General features: G+C 32.7%; 1 protein-coding gene across 3 annotated transcripts in view; it reads left to right on the top strand.

The window, feature by feature from the left end:
* Positions 1-18,694, top strand: part of LOC129953815 (failed axon connections) — a 150,208-nt gene that overhangs the window by 1,758 nt on the left and 129,756 nt on the right. The window lies entirely within an intron of this gene.

The following is an 18,694-nucleotide window of genomic DNA, read 5'->3' as shown; positions in this document are numbered from 1 at the left end:
GGTAGGGTTGGGACTACGACTACCTATAAATTTTTATCGATTTTCTTCTGGAAACAGGATAGGCTAGCTCCTATTTAGTGGCTCAATATGTTTCTTAATTTTCTTTATCTTCGTGTTCTTATCTTTATTTATTGTTCTAAAATACATCACAAAAAAGTCCGAAGACTTGAAGAGAAAGGGATCAGGGTATCTACCTACATAAAAAGGAGATCAAATTAAAAAAAATGTACTTATACTTGATTTGATGTTCTTTCTTCTTTGCACAATTTCTCGATAAAACACCTCCGCAATTTTGGTCCATATGGCGGCAATATGGTGTCCAGGCGGTATCCATCCAGGCCTTGTATAGACATCGTGGTGTAAAAACTAAAAACCACACCAAACCTGCAGAAACGCGTTGCCAAATTTCTTTCTTTAAAATTCGAAAAAATCGTAGAATTAAAATAAAGTTATTTGAGTTTTTAGAACTCAATTACCTAACTCAACAGAGGAAGGACAATATTAACTTTGTTAAGTTAAATAGGAAATACAAATTGCTTTTTCTTTTGATCTTAAGAAATAATGGATTCTTTGTCAGGTAGGTAGGTATCTATTGACAAAGGTATTTTCCCGAATCTGCTAATTTTAGTCACAAGGAAAGTCTTGCGTAGGGAGGAAGAACATACACAAAAGGAACTTAAAATTGAGAAATACACAAAGGTTGAAGAGGCTCCATTAATAATTTTAGAGTTTTATTTTGTGTTCCTAGGTTTTCATTTTGTCTCAATTTCTTAAGTTTTTAAGATCATGAAAAGAGTTCATGATAAGGAGAATGTACATTTTACTTTTAGTTAGGTACCTATCTATAACATAGTAAGTTGTAATGGTACACTTAAATATTTAAGCACGTAGGTTCATATTATTAAACGACTCCTAAGACCTGCATAAAATAGGTAAAAACCAGACATAAGATGGCTAAACGCTAATAAACCATTTAGCTCGGTGGGCTTCTGATTTTGTTCAGAAGATTGCAAACAGTTAAACTGAATCTTTTTTAATTAAAGTAGCTAAAGTCTCACTCATTCGCGTTTGGTCAGAATTTTGGTGATTTCATTTCCCCCATTATCTACCTTAAAGTATCAGTAATCTCAATGTCCCCTAATATTAAAATATCTACACAAATTTTCTTACAAAAATGAAATTTTTAAATCATTCATTTTTTTTTTAGATTTTCAATAACTTTTTGATTGTGGAAATTTATAAATTTTTTGACTGAAAAATAAAAAAATTAAGGAATTTTTAAAGATTAAAATTAGTTTTCTTTTAAAATAGTTATTTAAGCAAAAATTTAATAAATAGATCTTAAACTATTTTTTGAAAACTAATATAACAAAATTAGGTACCTTCCTAGGTTAGTAGTCCGAGATTCAGAACTACAAATCGGACTTAAGCTTGAGTTAACCCGTAAGTGAGAAGGGAATTAGTGTTGATTCATTACTTAAATACGTAAAATTTCGTTTATTGGCTACGATTAAATTGGTTTAATGGGGAATTTTCGTGAGACATTGATTTTACTTAGAAGTTAGCCTGTTACTTCTAAGCAAATTTAATGTGATACCCAAGACTGGCTTAGGAAAGCTTTTAAGACTTCGCAATGTCAATTTATTAAAGTTTTACTAAACATACATGTTTAGTAAATTTATTTTATTATATTTTTTGTAGTCAGTTATTTAACGAAGAGTCCATTAGTTAAAAGCTGTAATTTTGTTCTTGTAGTTGTGAATGGAACTACAGACAAACTTCTTTATAATTAACCTTGAAGGAAACAAGGGTTAAATTTTCGATTGCACATGAACAGTTTTGTTATAAAAATCCTTCAATTTCAAATTATGCATCATCTTAGGTTTCAACTCTTGATTCAATAACAATTCGAAATTTATCAAGTTCTCATATTATTATCGTTAGGTTTTTTTCCGAATAAATACGATTTTAACATTGTCATTTGATAAGTCCGATTCCTCAGATGTTTAAAATTCGTTTAGTTCATGGTAGCAAAATTGGCATCCACTGCAACATAATCGTCAAATGTAAACTTATAATCATGACTTAGTCCTAGAACTATGTTACAAGTAGCTGTTATTCTCGATTATTGATGATCTTATTGTTGATAACGGAACTGAGTCTTCATCGGACCAACTATCTAAAGCAGCGGTTCCCATTTTTTTTAGTCCCAGAGCACTTCGATGCGCATACCTATGCCATTTTTCGTAGTTACATGAAGCAAATTAATTATTTTTTTTTTTTTGTTAAATTTCGTTTATTTTATTGAATTCAGGAAACAGTTTCTACAACGAAAAACACAAGAACAATTATAACTTAACTTAATAAGGGATTAAATAATTATATTTTATGAATTATAATTATATGGAGTTTCTTTTAAGTGGGAATATGGAAATTTTTGCATATCAGGCTCTGCATCGAGACGGGATCTATATTTTGTTTTGGTTCCAACATATGCAGAGAACCCTGATTCGCACATGTATTTTGTTGCAAACGGCAGAAGAATTATTCTGGCTTTCTCTGGCAGTAAACTGAACTCGTCTTTCAACTTACACCAGAATTCTGATGAACATTTCTTTGTTGCAAAAAGTTCTTTTATCAAAAAATCTGATATCATCCTATACGTTTTCCTGTTCAGGTGTAATTCGTCTGGAAAATAGTATAGGAAACTATCCAGCAAACCTACTAGGTGGATATGAAACTCATTTAAAATATCATCGGGGAATGTCCAAAGCTATTTCTTCTTTAAATTCTTTGATCATTGGGAAGCTGTCTACTCGTAGGTTTCAAACTGCCCAAAACTGAATTTTATTTTTAAATGTTTCTGTTTTGCCACTGGCATCGTAAACAGTTATTGCCTTTCCCTGAAGTGATACACTCAAATCATTTTTTTTTTAAATATATCTGACAGATACGCCAATTTCAATAACCAACGCTCATTACACAACTTGTCCCCCAAAACAAAGTTGTCGTCAATGAGGAAGGTTCTAACTTCAGCTCTCATTATGAAAGTTTTTTTCAGTTTGAAAGCCACCTTACTTCCCCGTGAAGAAGTAAAGACGTATGTAGACTACCCATGTCATCACACAATACTTTAAAAAGCCTTATAGGTATTCTTTGACCGTGATTTAATAAAGTTGATTATTTTCACTCTATCGTCCAACGTCTGCAGAAGAGCAGATCTTTTTGAAAGGACTATAGATATTGGTAGCGCACAAATACTATTAAAATAGCCAACTATGCAACATACATACGTTTATTCATCCATTTGCATACAATTTTGTCTTTTCCTAAGTCAAGTCTCCGGAACGGTGTTAACTAATTTGTTGGCATTTTCACCCAACAAACATTCAACATGTCTTTAACACATGGCTTTATTAAGTTTTCAGCAATGGTATGGGCTTTACCAATTTGGGCTATTCGGAACTTACTAAGTATGACGTCATCAAAGCATTCGTCCACTTTCTTTGAGTGGACGCCATCAAAGCATTCGTCCACTTTCTTTGAGTGATAAGTAATAATGGTTTGAGATTTAGTAAGTCCAGCTTACTTTCTTTTGAAGTAATCAGGCGGTTTGCTTTTGCAATTGGGATGAATCCTTGCAAAGTGACGTTTTAGTTTTGATGGAAACATAGCACTGTTCGTCAACACTTTGCAGCAAATTTTGCAGTGAGGTGTCTTGTCACTTGTCTCAGCAAATCCAAAATTTAAATATGATTCGTGGTACTTCCTTTTAACAGATATTTTTTTTCTGTAGCTTTGATCACCGTGAAACTAGTACTAGGCAAATTGTCAAGCTCAAAATCTTCAGAAACCTCAAACGCTGCTGTCTCTATCGCGTCATTTTCCTTCGCACTAAAATAAGTATATGGAAAACCGAAATTGGACAAACAAAATAAAATTATTGAAATCATTTAGTGCGGTTAGTTGCTTGAAAAGCAGAAGTTATTAACCGGGATTACTTTTTTACGTAAATTATTATTTTGTTTAAACATACCCGTTACTTGGTAATTCTTCGGCAGCTTCGGGTGCTTTTGCGGAGCATTCATTTGCTTTTTTCAAAGATCTAGACTTAAGCCAGCGATCCATTCGAAAATTGTATGATGCAAAAATGTTTCTTACAACTAAGAAAATTATACTTCTTTTTTTCTTTTCTCGATATTCGACTGATTGTTATAGCCTGTAGGCCTACTTTGGCTGCCATGCCGTTGAAAAAAAAAACAAAATATTATTTGAAACTTGTTTGTAGTAACCTATGCTGATTTTTTAAAAATATGAATTTCAAATCCGACTGTTGCGATCAAAGTTACAAGTTCAGGAGCCCAAATAAACTAGTTACTAGTCCGTCTTGGAATTTTTATATTTTTTCAAATATTTCTGCGGAGCACTTGGATATTCTTGGCGGAGAACCAAGTGCACGTTTCAAAAATTGTTTTTTCTTTTAGTATTAAGTCCACAGTCCCTTAATTTGCATTACTTGTGAGCAACGCTTAGGCATACTTTCCACCAAATAAATTCTTCTGGAATATGACTCTTTTCCAACTCCAATCGTTTGCCAAAACACTAATGTTTGACGGGTGATTTTGGTACTGTCCCAGCCGTCGTTTGACAATTGATCATAAATTTTCAATTAGATTGAGGTCAGGGCTTTGTGCTGGCCACGTCATAGTCATAAACTGTTGATTTTTCAACCATTTAGGGTCTTCGTCCTGCTGAACAGTAAAAGGTGGTATATTTGTATTCAAAATATCCAAATAATGTTCTTTGTTCATGATACCCTCGATTTTTACTAAGGGTCCGACAGAATTCCACGAGAAACAGTCCCAAGCCATTACCGAGCCTCCTCCATGTTTCACGGTCTTCTGAACTTGATGTTGTTGAAGTCCTTCTCAAGGCCGAGACAAATAAAAAGCTCTTCCATCCGTTCAAATTACTTTTTTCCATTGGTCTATGGTCCATTGTCTGTGCTTTTTAGAAAAAGCTAACCTGGCCTTAATATTTTTCGCTGAAAGCAGAGGCTTCTTTGGTGTCTCTTTAGCGGCAAATAGGTACAATTTTTTTGAGTGCCCGGCGTGCACTAACTGACTGTCTATGATTTTTGCTGCCTACTTACATAGGTGTTTTCGATCTACAACTTCTTAGCTCCCTTTCCATTCTTCTAGCATCCAAGTCAATAAGTAGTCGTTTCCGCCCTCTTTTTATTGATGGTACAACGATATTTTGGCTTTTTCTTATCTTAAGCAAAGAAGTTTTTGAAATTTGTAATAGTTTGGATATTTCGCGAGATGATTCACAACTTTTTAGTAAAAAAAAATTGGGCCATTCACGATATTTTTAGAAATTTTGTATTTTGACAATAATCTGCACTAAACGTGAATTTTAAAAATTGGTTTAATAAATCGCACACATCGCTGCAACTAATATTGAATTCTGCAGTTTTAAATTCCTATTTCCTTGTCGGTTCTTGAATATTCTATTCACAATAGGTACTGCCCTTACTTGACTGTTAAAGAACTTAGAATTTTTCTTGAAATTGGATACATTTTAAACATACCTACTAAAAAGTTCTAGGGACTTCACTCCTTTCCAACTGTTTACAAATAACTAAATTAGATCTTTGTTATATATTTTAGATATAGGTAGAAGTTCGATAATCTAATCTTAAACTAAGAAGTCGCTATAAACTAAATTTCTGAATGCAATTGCATCCCTCTTGGGAAGTGCAGGAGTTAGTTTGGTCATTTCAGACAAACATAAATTCTAAATTTATAAAATAAATAAAATAGTTATGTCTGTATCTTCTGCGTTGTACACCCATAAACTCCAGACAGAATTCAACCAATACTCAATTTTCGACACACTTTAATTAAAAATAGAATTTACAACATTTTTAGAAGTTAAAAAATAAACAAAAATCTATTAACCGAAGAGTTTTCCGGTGATCCGTAAAAAATTGTCTGAATACAAATTCGTATTCAGGAGCTAAAAAAAGAAGTGATAATGAATTAAAAAACATATTAAAATCACTATTCGTTCTTAAAAGCTGTGCCGAAAGTTATTGACACTTAAAAAAAAGTATCAGTAGTCAATTACCAACCTGCTTGAATAAAACACAAAACAAAACTCCAGCCTTTTATTGATCGCAGGGCACCCAAGTAGTTTTTTTTACGATTAATTTTTTAAAGAAACTTCTTTTACCCGAATCTAAATAAATTAACAATCTATCCCCATAGTTTCCGGTGCTTGAAATATCATATCATATTACAATAACAAAAAATCCACTAAAAAGAAAAAAACTGCTAACTTGAGGAACCCTAAAAGATACCCACTTGTTCAAATCAGTTCCTAAGAATTTGTTCTACTCCCTCCATACACATTGGTTACTTGACTTATTGTTGCCTTTGAAAAAAAAAATATGGGCGATGACAGAAAAACATTTTTCGTCAATCAAGTGTGGCTAATTTCTTAACCCGAACTCGAGAACTCAAGTGGCTTAAATGAAAGACAATGTTTACTTAAAAAAAAGACTTGAAAAAGTATTTAATAAGAAATGAAGATGACAAAAAACTATAAAAATAAAACACTGCTTATTATGTCCACATGTTACTCATCTTGTGCGACTAATAAATAATAAATATCGATATGGTTGTTTTTTTTTTTTTTAAACTTCTCTTCCTCTTTAAACCATAACAAAGAAATATATATCTATAAGTAGGTATATAAATAACGGTTTATATTTATCAGTAAAAGGGAATGTCATTGTGTATTTTTGTATCGCTGCTTATTAAGAATAAAATAATTGTTAGCTTATCAGTAAGTCTTTTTCTTCTTCTTAAATGCTGCAACCAATAATACCCTTAAGGTCATGGAATTTGTAACAAAAAGTAATAAATTCTCAGCTGATACCCCTAAAAGACCAAGGACGACGAAGACAACAACGACAACAACGACGACGACACATTCGTTGTCATTAAAGATTAAGGTGTTTTTTTTTCCTTTACCATATGGAAAGTTATGGGATTCATCTACAAATAGGCTTAACCTATCTGGTGTTCCAGTTTTATAGGCTTAAATGTTTTTTTAATGATGCACTGCAATGAATATACTTATGTATTTATTTTGTTTTTAATATTATTATTTTCCGAACTGGAATCATATTAAATGGCTTATGGCATTCAAATCGAATGGAAATTGCTTTTTTAATATTTTCTTTCAATATAAAACCCAAGACGTCTTCTTCTTTATCATTGAAGTCTTCATAGATAATAATTTTTATTTCGGTGGCAATGGTGCGGAGCACGAAGGCGACATGAATCTTATGAGAATTGAGAGTAAATTTGAAAATAAAAATATTTAGAGTACGAAAAAGGGATGGATGGAATTTAATAGGCAATTTAAATTCGATATGAATTTATTGTTTATATAATCAAATATCCTACCTTGCTTATCAAAAATGATATAATTGAGTCTTAACGACATAACTTTATCTGTTTTTTTTATGATACTTTGATGATTTATGTTTATCTTCAGGTAGGTACCTAAATAGGTGTTGTACGGACTACGCATAATAAGTATAACTCATTCTTTCTTGAAACTTTTCTAATAAACACGAAATTTATTGTTGTTTCAGAGGAGTTGAAACTTTTAATTGGAGAATTTTGTTTTTCAACTTGTTCTGTTCTCAATATTGAACATGGTTAAAAGTTCACTTGTTTAAAAATTAGGCATAAATAGGTAAATTATGTATAGGACATTTTGTGTTTTTCTTTATTCTTTTGTGATGCTTAATTTTGTGCCTGAAGTTTGAATTATTATCTTGTTAAACTGACAAGCTTTCTTTTGACGTGCAAATATTAGATGTTGGGTTGGACTTTAAAAGTTTAAAACGTTTGGTTTAATTTCAAAGTTTGTCTATTTTCTTGGATTTTTATTGGAAAATATTAATTTAAATTTAAAACCAGTTCGAAGTGAACACAATTTTTTTTAAATTGTTGAACATCATTCAAGAAGAAAAAGAATGGTTATATGATTCCAATTTTTGGTGACTCATACCTTAAAATGTTTTAGCCAAATTATATCTAAGTAGGTTGTGTTAATAGTACGAAGGTCGTCTTTTATTTTGTCATGCATTTTAGGTGCATTTTGGCTTCTTTTGAGAATTACAAAACTTTGATTGTTTAAGTTAAATTCTATCCTGGTCAAAAAAAAAATACCGTGGAACACAATTCATCTAAAAATTTAAAAAAACATCAATTTAAACGCTATTCTTCATGATTTTTAGAATATGAGTCACCTCTAAAGTCTTAGTATTTTGTAGGATGTCCTTTTTTTTAGTACCGCATCGCATCTTCTTGGCATAGAATCGATGAGTTTCGGCATGTTTCCACAGGTGTATCTGTTCCTGTATCTCTTTCCATAACGCCTATTGATTGTTTTTAACTTCCCATGGGAAGTTATTGTAATGGGTCCGATTTGTCAAATTGAAAACTTTGACATTTCTCAACGTTTCAAGGTCCCTAGAGTCGAAATAAAAGATTTTTAGAAAGATGTCTGTGCGTGCGTGTGTACGTACGTTTGTACGTCCGTACGTTCGCGACGTTTTTTTCGTCGTCCATAGCTCAAGAACCAGAAGAGATATCGATTTCAAATAAATTTTGTTATACAGATAATAAGGCAGAAAGATGCAGAAAGGGCTCTCAAGAAAATTGCGTGGGTGGTTTTTTTACCATAGCAGTTTGAAAAAAAGGTGAAAATTTTGGTTAACTTAAATATCTTACGAACCAAAAACGCTAGAGAATTGAATTAAATTTTATATAATATATTGTAACGTGATACCAAACAGGTATATTTTTTGAAAAAAAATCAATATAACGGTTTTTTTTATAAATCAATAAAACTAAAAAAAAAATTTGTCACCTCCAAAATTTTACGACTGAAATATGATTTCATCTCTAAAACAATTTTGTGCAACGAAGAATAATGTTTTTGACATCAGATAAAATTTTGAGAAAAAACTAATTGACAGTTTTTTTTACAAAAAATAAAAACCTAAAAAAAATGTATAAAAGTTGGTAAAAATTGATTTCGACTCAAATATCTTTTCAAAACTTTGAGATATTGGCTTTAATTTACTTTTATCTTTCAAAACATCTTGTTGTCAACATTCAGTTAAAGTTTGAAAAAAATCGATTTGACAGTTTTTGTACAAAAAATTAAAAACTGAAAAAAAAAATTAACAAAAGTTCGTAAAAAATGATTTTTGACTCAAATATCTTTTAAAAACTTTGATATAATAGGTTCTAACTAATTTTTTCTTATAAGAAATATTGTTTTCAACATTAGGACAAATTTTGAGAAAATCGAATTGACAGTTTTTTTTACAAAAAATAAAAACCTGAAAAAAATGTATAAAAGTTGTTAAAAATTGATTTTCGACTCAAATATCTTTTCAAAAATTTTAAATATTGGCTTCAAACTAATTTTATCTTATAAGAAATATTGTTTTCAACATTTGGTAAAATTTTTAAAAAATTCGAATTGACAGTTTTTTTTACAAAAAATAAAACTCTAAAAAAACAATACCTACTAAAACTTGGTAAAAATTTACTTTCGGCTCAAATAGCTTTTCAAAAATTAAAAATATTGGCTTCAAACTTATTTTATTTCAGAGAAAATATTGTTTTCAATATTCAGTAATTTTTATTTAAAAATCCAACAGTCCGTTTTTTTCATAAAAAATAAAATCTACAAAAAATAGTGCGCAAATTTGGTAAAAATACATACATATATACAAACTTTTAAGCAAGACAAATCGACAGACGGGATGGGAAGTTATCAGTGTGGGTCGCATCCCAGCCTCTTTTTTTTAGATTGATAAGGCCATTGCACATTATTTTGCTGAAACCACCTGGTTAACACCTTAGCCGAGTGCTTGGGGTTGTTATCTTGCTGGTAGTCCACATTAAAGGCATATTTTCTTCGGCATATGGAAGCATTACATTTTCCAAAATGTCCAAATAGGTGTCCTTGGTCATATTATTTTGTATCCAATAGATAGCACCTACTCCAGCATAAGAAAAACAACCCCAGATTTTGATGTTGCCGCCACCGTTCTTGACTGTTTATGGTGTTCCTAGGGTTCATTAGAACCAAATAAATTTATCTTGGTTTCGTCACTAAAAAGAATATTTCGCCAATTTCTGCAAGTCGATTGTGAAAGATTTATTTTTGCAAATCGGAAACGCTGCTTTAGTAGTACCTGTAGCGTGATGGTTAGTGCGTTGGACTGTCATGCAAGGGGTTGTAGGTTTAATCCCAGCTTGTGCTACCTTAATTAAAAAAAAAGTTTTCACGGGAACTTCCTCTTGCGAGGAATTGACAAATCCTCCAAGAGGAACTGTTGTCAAGAAAATTTCTCAAAATTTGCCGTTCGGATTCGGCATATAAACTGTTGGTCCCTTCCATCTCTGACAACATTACTCGCACACAGGAATGGTTGAGAGTTGTTATTCACTAGGCCCTGGTTCTTCATGGACTGTTGTGCCACCTACTTTATTTTATTTTAAACGCTGCTCTATGTTCTTAGAAGTAAGTTACTGATTCGCAATTCTACCATGTAAGTTTTTATCCTGCAAACGTGTGCAGATTGTGCGAGAGCTGATATCCAATAATAGATTTGCTTTTACACCGCTTGATGTTGTAAAGGGATTTTTAAGCACCTCTCTAACAATCCTTTTGTCCAGCAAAGTTGTTGTTTTTTTGAGCGTCCTCTTTTTTTGGTCAAATTTGTTCGTAGACTTCGCTGCTTTAGCAACCCTAGCAACAATAAATTGAGATCGATGAAGAGCATTTGCAATGGAACTGTATGTTTTGCCTTGAAGTTGGAGAATCAAACGGCGTTCTTCCTCGGAGCAATACTTCCCGCGTCCCATTATTTAAAAACAAAGGCCCTTTAAACACTTAAATACAAGTCTAACGCTAAATTTAATAAAGAAATTGCGATCGGAAGTTAAAAAGACCGGAAATAATGCAATTCTACACAGCACTCTTATTTTTTTGACCATTGCAAATCTGAAATTTGTAAGTAAAACTAACGGTACATTGCAAGTGACCATCATTAATGGTTGGTGTTAGCACTGGAAATGTTTTACAGTCATGTCAAGACTTGTATTTATAGTTTTGTCCAATTAAAAAGGTTTAAAGCATAGATTCTTATAAGAAGAATAAAAATTACCAACTCTTATTATTTTGGCTACCACAAGTTTTAATTTATTGTGGACGCTGTTCACTCTGCGATAAAGTTCGAGAAAGTCCTAAATCACTTGTTGTGTCATAGTCTTTTCTATATACGCATCTGGATATACAGAGCCAGCTTTTGACCAAAAACCATAAACCAAATCCTAAAAAGATGTGGTTTTGGAGCACTTCCAACAATTTGTTTCCTGTTTCTTTGCCATAACCGGCCATGTAGTCATCCTATTAATTCAGAAACGTAGACCGGTCATTCCGACAAGGGCCACATTAAAATATTATGGCCTTGGATAATCCATTTTAAAAAATTATGCAGAAAATTCCGATTTTTACAAAAAAAATTAAGGAAATTCTGTTTATGAATGTTCACATTGAAAGCTTTAAACTTGTCTTATTCAAGTTTCCATAATTTGTCAAAAAATATTCCAATTTTTTAAAAGTTATGATTTCGTCCAACCAAATAAGAATGACTATCAAATTATGAACTTAAAAAGAAATGTTGGCCCTCCAAGTCCAAAGAATTTAGGTACTTGCGCAAAAGAAAATAATCTATCATTGAGCTCAATTTCACCTCAAGTTGTAAAATGTTAATTTTATTCTTTCTTGTTCATTCAGGGTTCGGATTACACTTTCTGTTAAGTGTTTAAAAATGTCTAAAAAAATGCATTAAATGATCTCCTCTTTTATTTTGGTTTTTTGAACCCCACAGTCCCCTAACTTCCGTTTGAAAAAAGCTGCAATTAAATGAATCTTCAAATCGGTCGTTTTTGTTGTATGCCCATATCAAAATAGTTTGTAGGTATACCAACCTATACATCATTTTTGTTTTTTGTTTGTTCTTTCCAAAAAACAAAGAATCTTCTGCGCCCATAATTTTTGCACTAGAATGCACCCGAATGAATCAAAACGTGTTTTGTTTTTTATTCACATAAATGGAGGGAAACAACTAAAATTCTTTTATCATGTTGTTGTTGTTGTTCCATCCAAAAATCAACTTAAACAAAATTTATCATAAAATATCAGTTACAGTGTGTGTGGTAGCATATATAATATAACCTCTCTCTCGCTGCACAAAAGATTAAAACAAAGCAGCGGGTGACGGACGTTGGATGTGAACCACTGCACAGGGGGCACGAAATACAAATTTTATTAAAACAACGAACGATGAGGTTTGTTTTTTTTTTGTGTTCTTTAGGTATTTGGTCTCTGGGATTTTCAGATATTTTTTTAAATTCTGTTCATCCAACTCCCGGTCATTGTATCTGTTTGTTTTTTTTTTTTGTCACACTTCCATGAGATAAAAAAGTGACGACAAAAATTCGTAGAAGGGTTGTTGATTGTTCCAAATTTGGCAGCAATGCAGATGACGAAGGAGATGTTCCCAAAAATCATGGGGGGATTCTTCCTTTAGGTGTTTGCTTGCTTCTGTTTATGAAACACCCTGTGCAGTTTTGCATATACAATATTTTTTTAACTTAACAACCTTTTTTTAGTAGAAGTTACGTGTGAAAAAGAGAACTTGTCCAGTTGTACGATACAAACCTCCTTCTCCTTTGCCTCCGCTGAATTCAAATGACAACAAAAAAACGTTTATCTATTGGAAAAGATCTTACCTGAGAGAGATACCAACCTACCTTGGGGGAGAGTTTTTTTTTGTCATAATCGGAGCTATCAGAAGCAGAAGCACATGATGATATTTTTAGCACAGATGTTGCCTTGAAAAACAAAAACAAAACCAAACAAAAAAACATTGCCTACCTATTGCTGTGGCCTCTCGGACCTGAATCTGGTCTTGGATCTGGTCCTGTGCCTGGTTCTGGTTCTGGACCTTTCTTTGTGTTTATTTTATCATTTATTACTTTTTTGTAGTTGTTGTTGTTGATGAATTTTTGTTTTGCCTCAAACTTGAATATTGCAGCATTTTCACATCAAACATTGTCGATATGAAGTGAAAAACTTGTTTGCACTCTGTTCTTTGGTTTTGGGAAGTCTGTATACCTTCCTACATATGGGACGGTTGATGATGAGGACGATAGTTGTTGTTTTTCCTTTTTTTTTAATGATATTTTATTGGTGCGTCTCTCAGTCGGTCAGTAAACTTTGTCTTTGTTTGAATGTTCCTTCCTTGCATCGTCATATGGATAGTTTTGCTATTCCTTATTACTCGTATCTATGATGGGATGTGTTTGTTGTTGTTTATACTAATAATATATTTATGCAAAGCCAGGTAATCTTTCTAACAATCTTTTTCTGTCTAGAGGTAGGTAGAAAGTCAGAAGGCCATTTATATATGTATGTATGTAGATTGTAGATACCTTTGGAAGAATAATCTTTAAATTGACCGCCGCAATCATTTATCAACTAAGTGTCAGGGATTATAGGTAGGTCCATAGGTGGTAGGAAGAGGTACCACATGATAGGTGCTTGATGTCACAACTCATTCATATGCCCAAGCACATACAGACCCCGACTAAATCTTTCCATCCATCTCTTCAAAAAGGATTAATTGTATAGAAATAGGTATGTAGATTTATAAATGTCTGGTCAGGCGGTATCTATTTTGTTTTCAAATTGGAAAGATGATGTCCAAGCATTAGAAAACCGTTAAATTCTTATTCTTTTTTTTGTTGTTGTATACGATTCATTTGACATCATATTGTATGATGTGTATGAGACACATTGGACATCATTGGAAGTGATGTTCATTTTGAGAGACAAGACAACAACGATTAATTCTCATCGTCATCCGTCTGCCTATGAGTTGAGTATGTGAACCAAACCCTAATTGACCATTTTAATGGGATTCTTTTTTTTTTTTAAGTTGAACGGATGAGTACCTACCTATAGTTGAAATTTGATATCTTTTAAATTTAGGTAGATACCTATGTACTGTACGTACTTTCCTATAGAAACCTTGGGGTTAGGTTAAATTCCTTAATTTTAGTGGGAAAGTTAATTCTCATTATGAGCGTAGGTATACAAATTATTTTTTTTTGTTTTGTTTATTGAAATTTAGGTATTGGAATTCAATTATATGGTTATTTATTTTAGTTTGAAAAATAAATATAGGCGTGATATTTTTGTGTATGTTTTATGGGTAGGAATTTAAAGTGAGCGTAATTATTGAAATAAAGACCAAATTTGCAAAATATCGCTTCCTAATTAATTAGCTATGAGATCATCAGTTCAAGATACCGTTCTTTAATGATACATATTAAAAAAAAACAATATCCCAATGAGTTTTATACCCTATGTCCTGAACAAAATCGCGTTCGCCGCACTACCATTTATTTTTATTGCCCAAGATATTATTAGAAGACTTGTTTCAGCAATTGTTTAAATGTATTTCATGGTGAAAATATTGTTAGAAAGCATACTTTTGGATAGTTTTTCATTTTAAAAAGAAATGTTTTGGAAATCAAGCAATTAACGATAAATTTGGAGCAATTATTTGCATAGGTACGCAGGTCTTTCAATTTTGGTATATTCTAACAGTTTTTGAGGGTGGTACTTGACCGTTAAGTTAATATTACCAGGATTATGTTTTAAAAAAATACAAGCGGGACAATTTTTTTGTTCACGATAAATTACGATAATTGAACTTTTAGAATTAATTCAATTATTATTAGTTTCCTGTAGTAACCGTGATATGATGGTTAGTGCGTTGAACTGTCATGCCAGAGATCTTGGTTTCAATCAATGCCTGTTCCATCTAAAGTTTTTTTCACGGGTACCGCCTCTTACGAGGAATTGTCAAATTTTCCAAGAGTTATTCTTGTTATGAAAAGTGCTTTGTTAAATAAGCCGTAGATTCCCTCCATCCATGATAACAGTACTCGCACATAGGTATGATTGAGAGTTGTAAATCACAAGGCCCTTGTTCTCAACCGACTGTTGCGCCACCTAATTTATTTAATTTGCTTATTAGTTTCCTACAATTTTCTAGTGGTCGTGCTTACTTGATGGACCTAATTAAACACTGGTAATATTTTGGATTCAGCAAACGAAAATGCCTAGATTACCCCAATCGACAAGATTTTGTGATTGGTCAACAAATAATAGGTCCTTTTCCGACGGGCTTTATTGACCTTAGGTCGAAATTGACTTATCTACTTTCCTAATACTTACGGAAACGCTAACATTTATACCAAATCAGTTTTTCAGGAGAACTAAAACCTTGGCTTATGAGTCAGTTACAAAATTAAGTCTGGTATGTTCGTTTAATACAAGTAGTATTGGATGAATTCAAGTCTGAAAACCATAAAATAAGTGCTGGTGTGCCCCAGGGCTCTGTTCTATTTCCAACACTCTTTATCATTTTTATTAATGATCTCCTGAATGCAACATCTAATGCAATACATTGTTTCGCTGACGATACTACTCTTAGCTTTTCATATTCGTTTTCAGACTCACATCCCTCTTCTTCGTATGTGGAACTGCAACGACATAATATGATAAGCTCATTAAATGCTGTCTTGTATCGTTAAAGCGAGATATACACCCATTGCCATTATCCATGGATGGCACTTGCATCAATGATACTGAACACCTCGATATTCTTGGTATGTGTGTCACCAACCACCTCTTATGGAATGATCACATACGCGATGTTGCCAAAAATGCCTCAAGGTGTTTAAGTTTCCTTAAGCGAAGCAAGAAATATTTTACCCCATCTGATCTGGCTGTTAGCTACAAGACTTATATACGTCCAAAGCTTGAGTATAACTCCAATCTCTGAGCTCTTGCTTCTGCAACTTACTATAGCCTCTTCGGTATATATGGGAACGTAGAGCATTTAAATTTATAGATGATAATATCATCATAAGTTCATTTACTTCGCTAGAAATTCGTCGTAAGGTCTCTTGTCTGACCCTTTCTTACCGTTATATTAACGGCTTATGCTCTAGTGAAATATCTAGTTGCATTCCTCCCCTTAACAGTTCAACCGTAAAACTCGAGCTTCTAGGAATGCTCATCAGTATATCCTCGAGCCCAACTTCGGCCGTACTGTCAAATACAGAGATTCGTTCTGTAGCCGTACTACGCGAACCGCAATCTGTTTTTCGTAGTCATTGCAATATTCAGGACATCAAAAACAATATGGAAGATGTTGTTCCGACAACAAATTTGAAATGGCAGAGTGCTTTAACTCTAACTTCTGATTCGAAAACAGCTTATCAAATTTCTAATGAAAAGTGTAACTTCGATTTAAGTAACTTTGCAACGTGTTAAAGAGTTACAAATCTATTCTGTTTAAAGTCTATACTCGTATACTTGATGACTGAAGATTAATTCTTTAGATCCAAAATTTTTTCCCTTTTCGCGTTTTTGAAAAACGAAAACTGTTAAACAAGTCTATCTTCCTATCTCTAGTCGTACTAACTTCAACTTAAGTAGGATCAGCTGCACTTTCTTTTATTAAAATAAGTGCTGCAAAATTAATTAAAACCGTAGTTTTTGTGCGGTCAGTCGAGTCAAGAAGGAAAAATGTCTTCTGAAAGCGAAAATGAAAGTGCAATTATTAACAATAATGCTGAATATTCTAGTAACTGAAACTAAATATAGTTTTACTGGAGAAGTCGTAGTTACCTGTTTTAAAGGCAAGAAAAAGAGATGCTATGCTTAAAATCATGGAAGCATTAAAACACAAATTTGGCGAGGACATACGTCGAAAAAAGACTAAAAATATGTCAAATATGAAGTCCTGCTTAAAAAGCAAAATAGATTTTTAAAAAACTCGAAATACGAATATAATTCCTAAAGACTGGGAAAACGAATTGCTTATTTTGATGCTTGTACATTTTTCATCCGCTTTGCACGTAGCCTGTACATTTATTGAGTAGTATCCTCTGCGGTTGATGTACTCCTGGTTGTGATAGAGTGGTTTCCTTTTACGCACATGAGCACCAATGGCGCAAGGAAACTAATACTTACTGCTCCACAGCCTTTGCGCTTCTTCTATTTCTTTAGAAGTGTGTAGGAATATGATTCAACCAGTTTGCACGGCTTGCAATTTTTGTTTCGACTTTCAATTTTTGTTGCGACTTGCTGTACAACACTTAGTATCGTAGATTGATTGACAACAACGCCTTCACCAATATCGCTTTGAAATCCAGGATCTCCTAGATGAGTCAAACCACCACCGCGTGTTTCCAGGATTGGGCCCAAAAACTCCTCTGCCAATAATTGCACACCTGTTTTAATAAATCTATACAATTTCCGAAAACCTTCTCCAATTGGACATCTTTTATTTTTATAAACACGATTTGTATCGAAATTGTTCAGAAAATAGTCCATTTTGATAGTTGTTTATCAACTGAGTAAGAGAAACCCCATTATCAACAATTTGTGAGATTGATTTCATGCATCTTTTTGCATATCAAAACTAGAACTTTCCACATAGAGCTTTCGTGGAGAGATAGATCTCAACACTTCGAGTTCGAACTCATAGTTTGAGATCGATTTCGGTCTCTGTATTTGTTTTGCATACCACTCTAAGAAGTTCTCAGTGGCTAAGAAAGTTCTCAGAAAGTTAAAATTGAGGAGAGAGAGCTTGATCTCATCTTTTTGTATATGACCCATTGAACATCTGCCTCGAGATGAAAAGATTAAAGTTCATGATTGTAGCGAATCCGTAAGATTTTTCTGGTGAATGCGGCAAAGAGGTTGATGTGCCTTTTATAGAGTATCCATAATTCATGTATAAGAATTATGAGGACTCGAATCATGTACATCAACAGTTCTGAAGTAATGCTTAATTTTATGGGTTTTAAAATTATAGTCGCGTTATTTTAGGCTTCTTCCTTCCCCTAAGAATACATAAAAGCAAAACATTTTTAAATATAAAATAATTGAAGAATTTTACTTTCATCCGGTAATCTGAAGTAAACTTTTCCACCGTAAAAGAAATATAAAAAGTGGATGTTCGTGTACCCCCCCCTCTCCAATATTTTTGTCAATTAAAGAAATATCCAAATTACATTTTTTAAATCTAAAAAAATACACCCAACTTTCATAATTATGCAAATCAAATTTGGAATGTCACGTGGCGGAAAAAAGCATCTGTCCGGGACATCTAGAATGAACAATACCGAGGATTAATTTTTTATTTGAAGAGCTTCTATTGGTGGGGATAGCTTTATTTAATGTTATTATTCCAGCGAGTAAGTCGCCAACAAAATCACCCAAACCTGCAAAAACTTCTTTTCAACTTTCTATTTTTATAAAACAGGGAAAATCTTATAAAATAAAGAAAAAATAGAGGTATCCTGTTAGTGACAGGTATTTACCAACTTAAATTCTAAAGCCATCTATATAAACACATTTGCGCAAGAAAAACAAATTTACAACAACTCAAAAAACAACTTCATGTTTATACAAAAATCTTCTCAATGTTATACCTAAC

This window comes from Eupeodes corollae, chromosome 1 (assembly GCF_945859685.1).
Source record: "Eupeodes corollae chromosome 1, idEupCoro1.1, whole genome shotgun sequence".
Classification (NCBI taxonomy): domain Eukaryota; kingdom Metazoa; phylum Arthropoda; class Insecta; order Diptera; family Syrphidae; genus Eupeodes; species Eupeodes corollae.
Note: the sequence above shows the minus strand (reverse complement) of the source record. Positions and strands in the feature narration are given on the sequence as shown.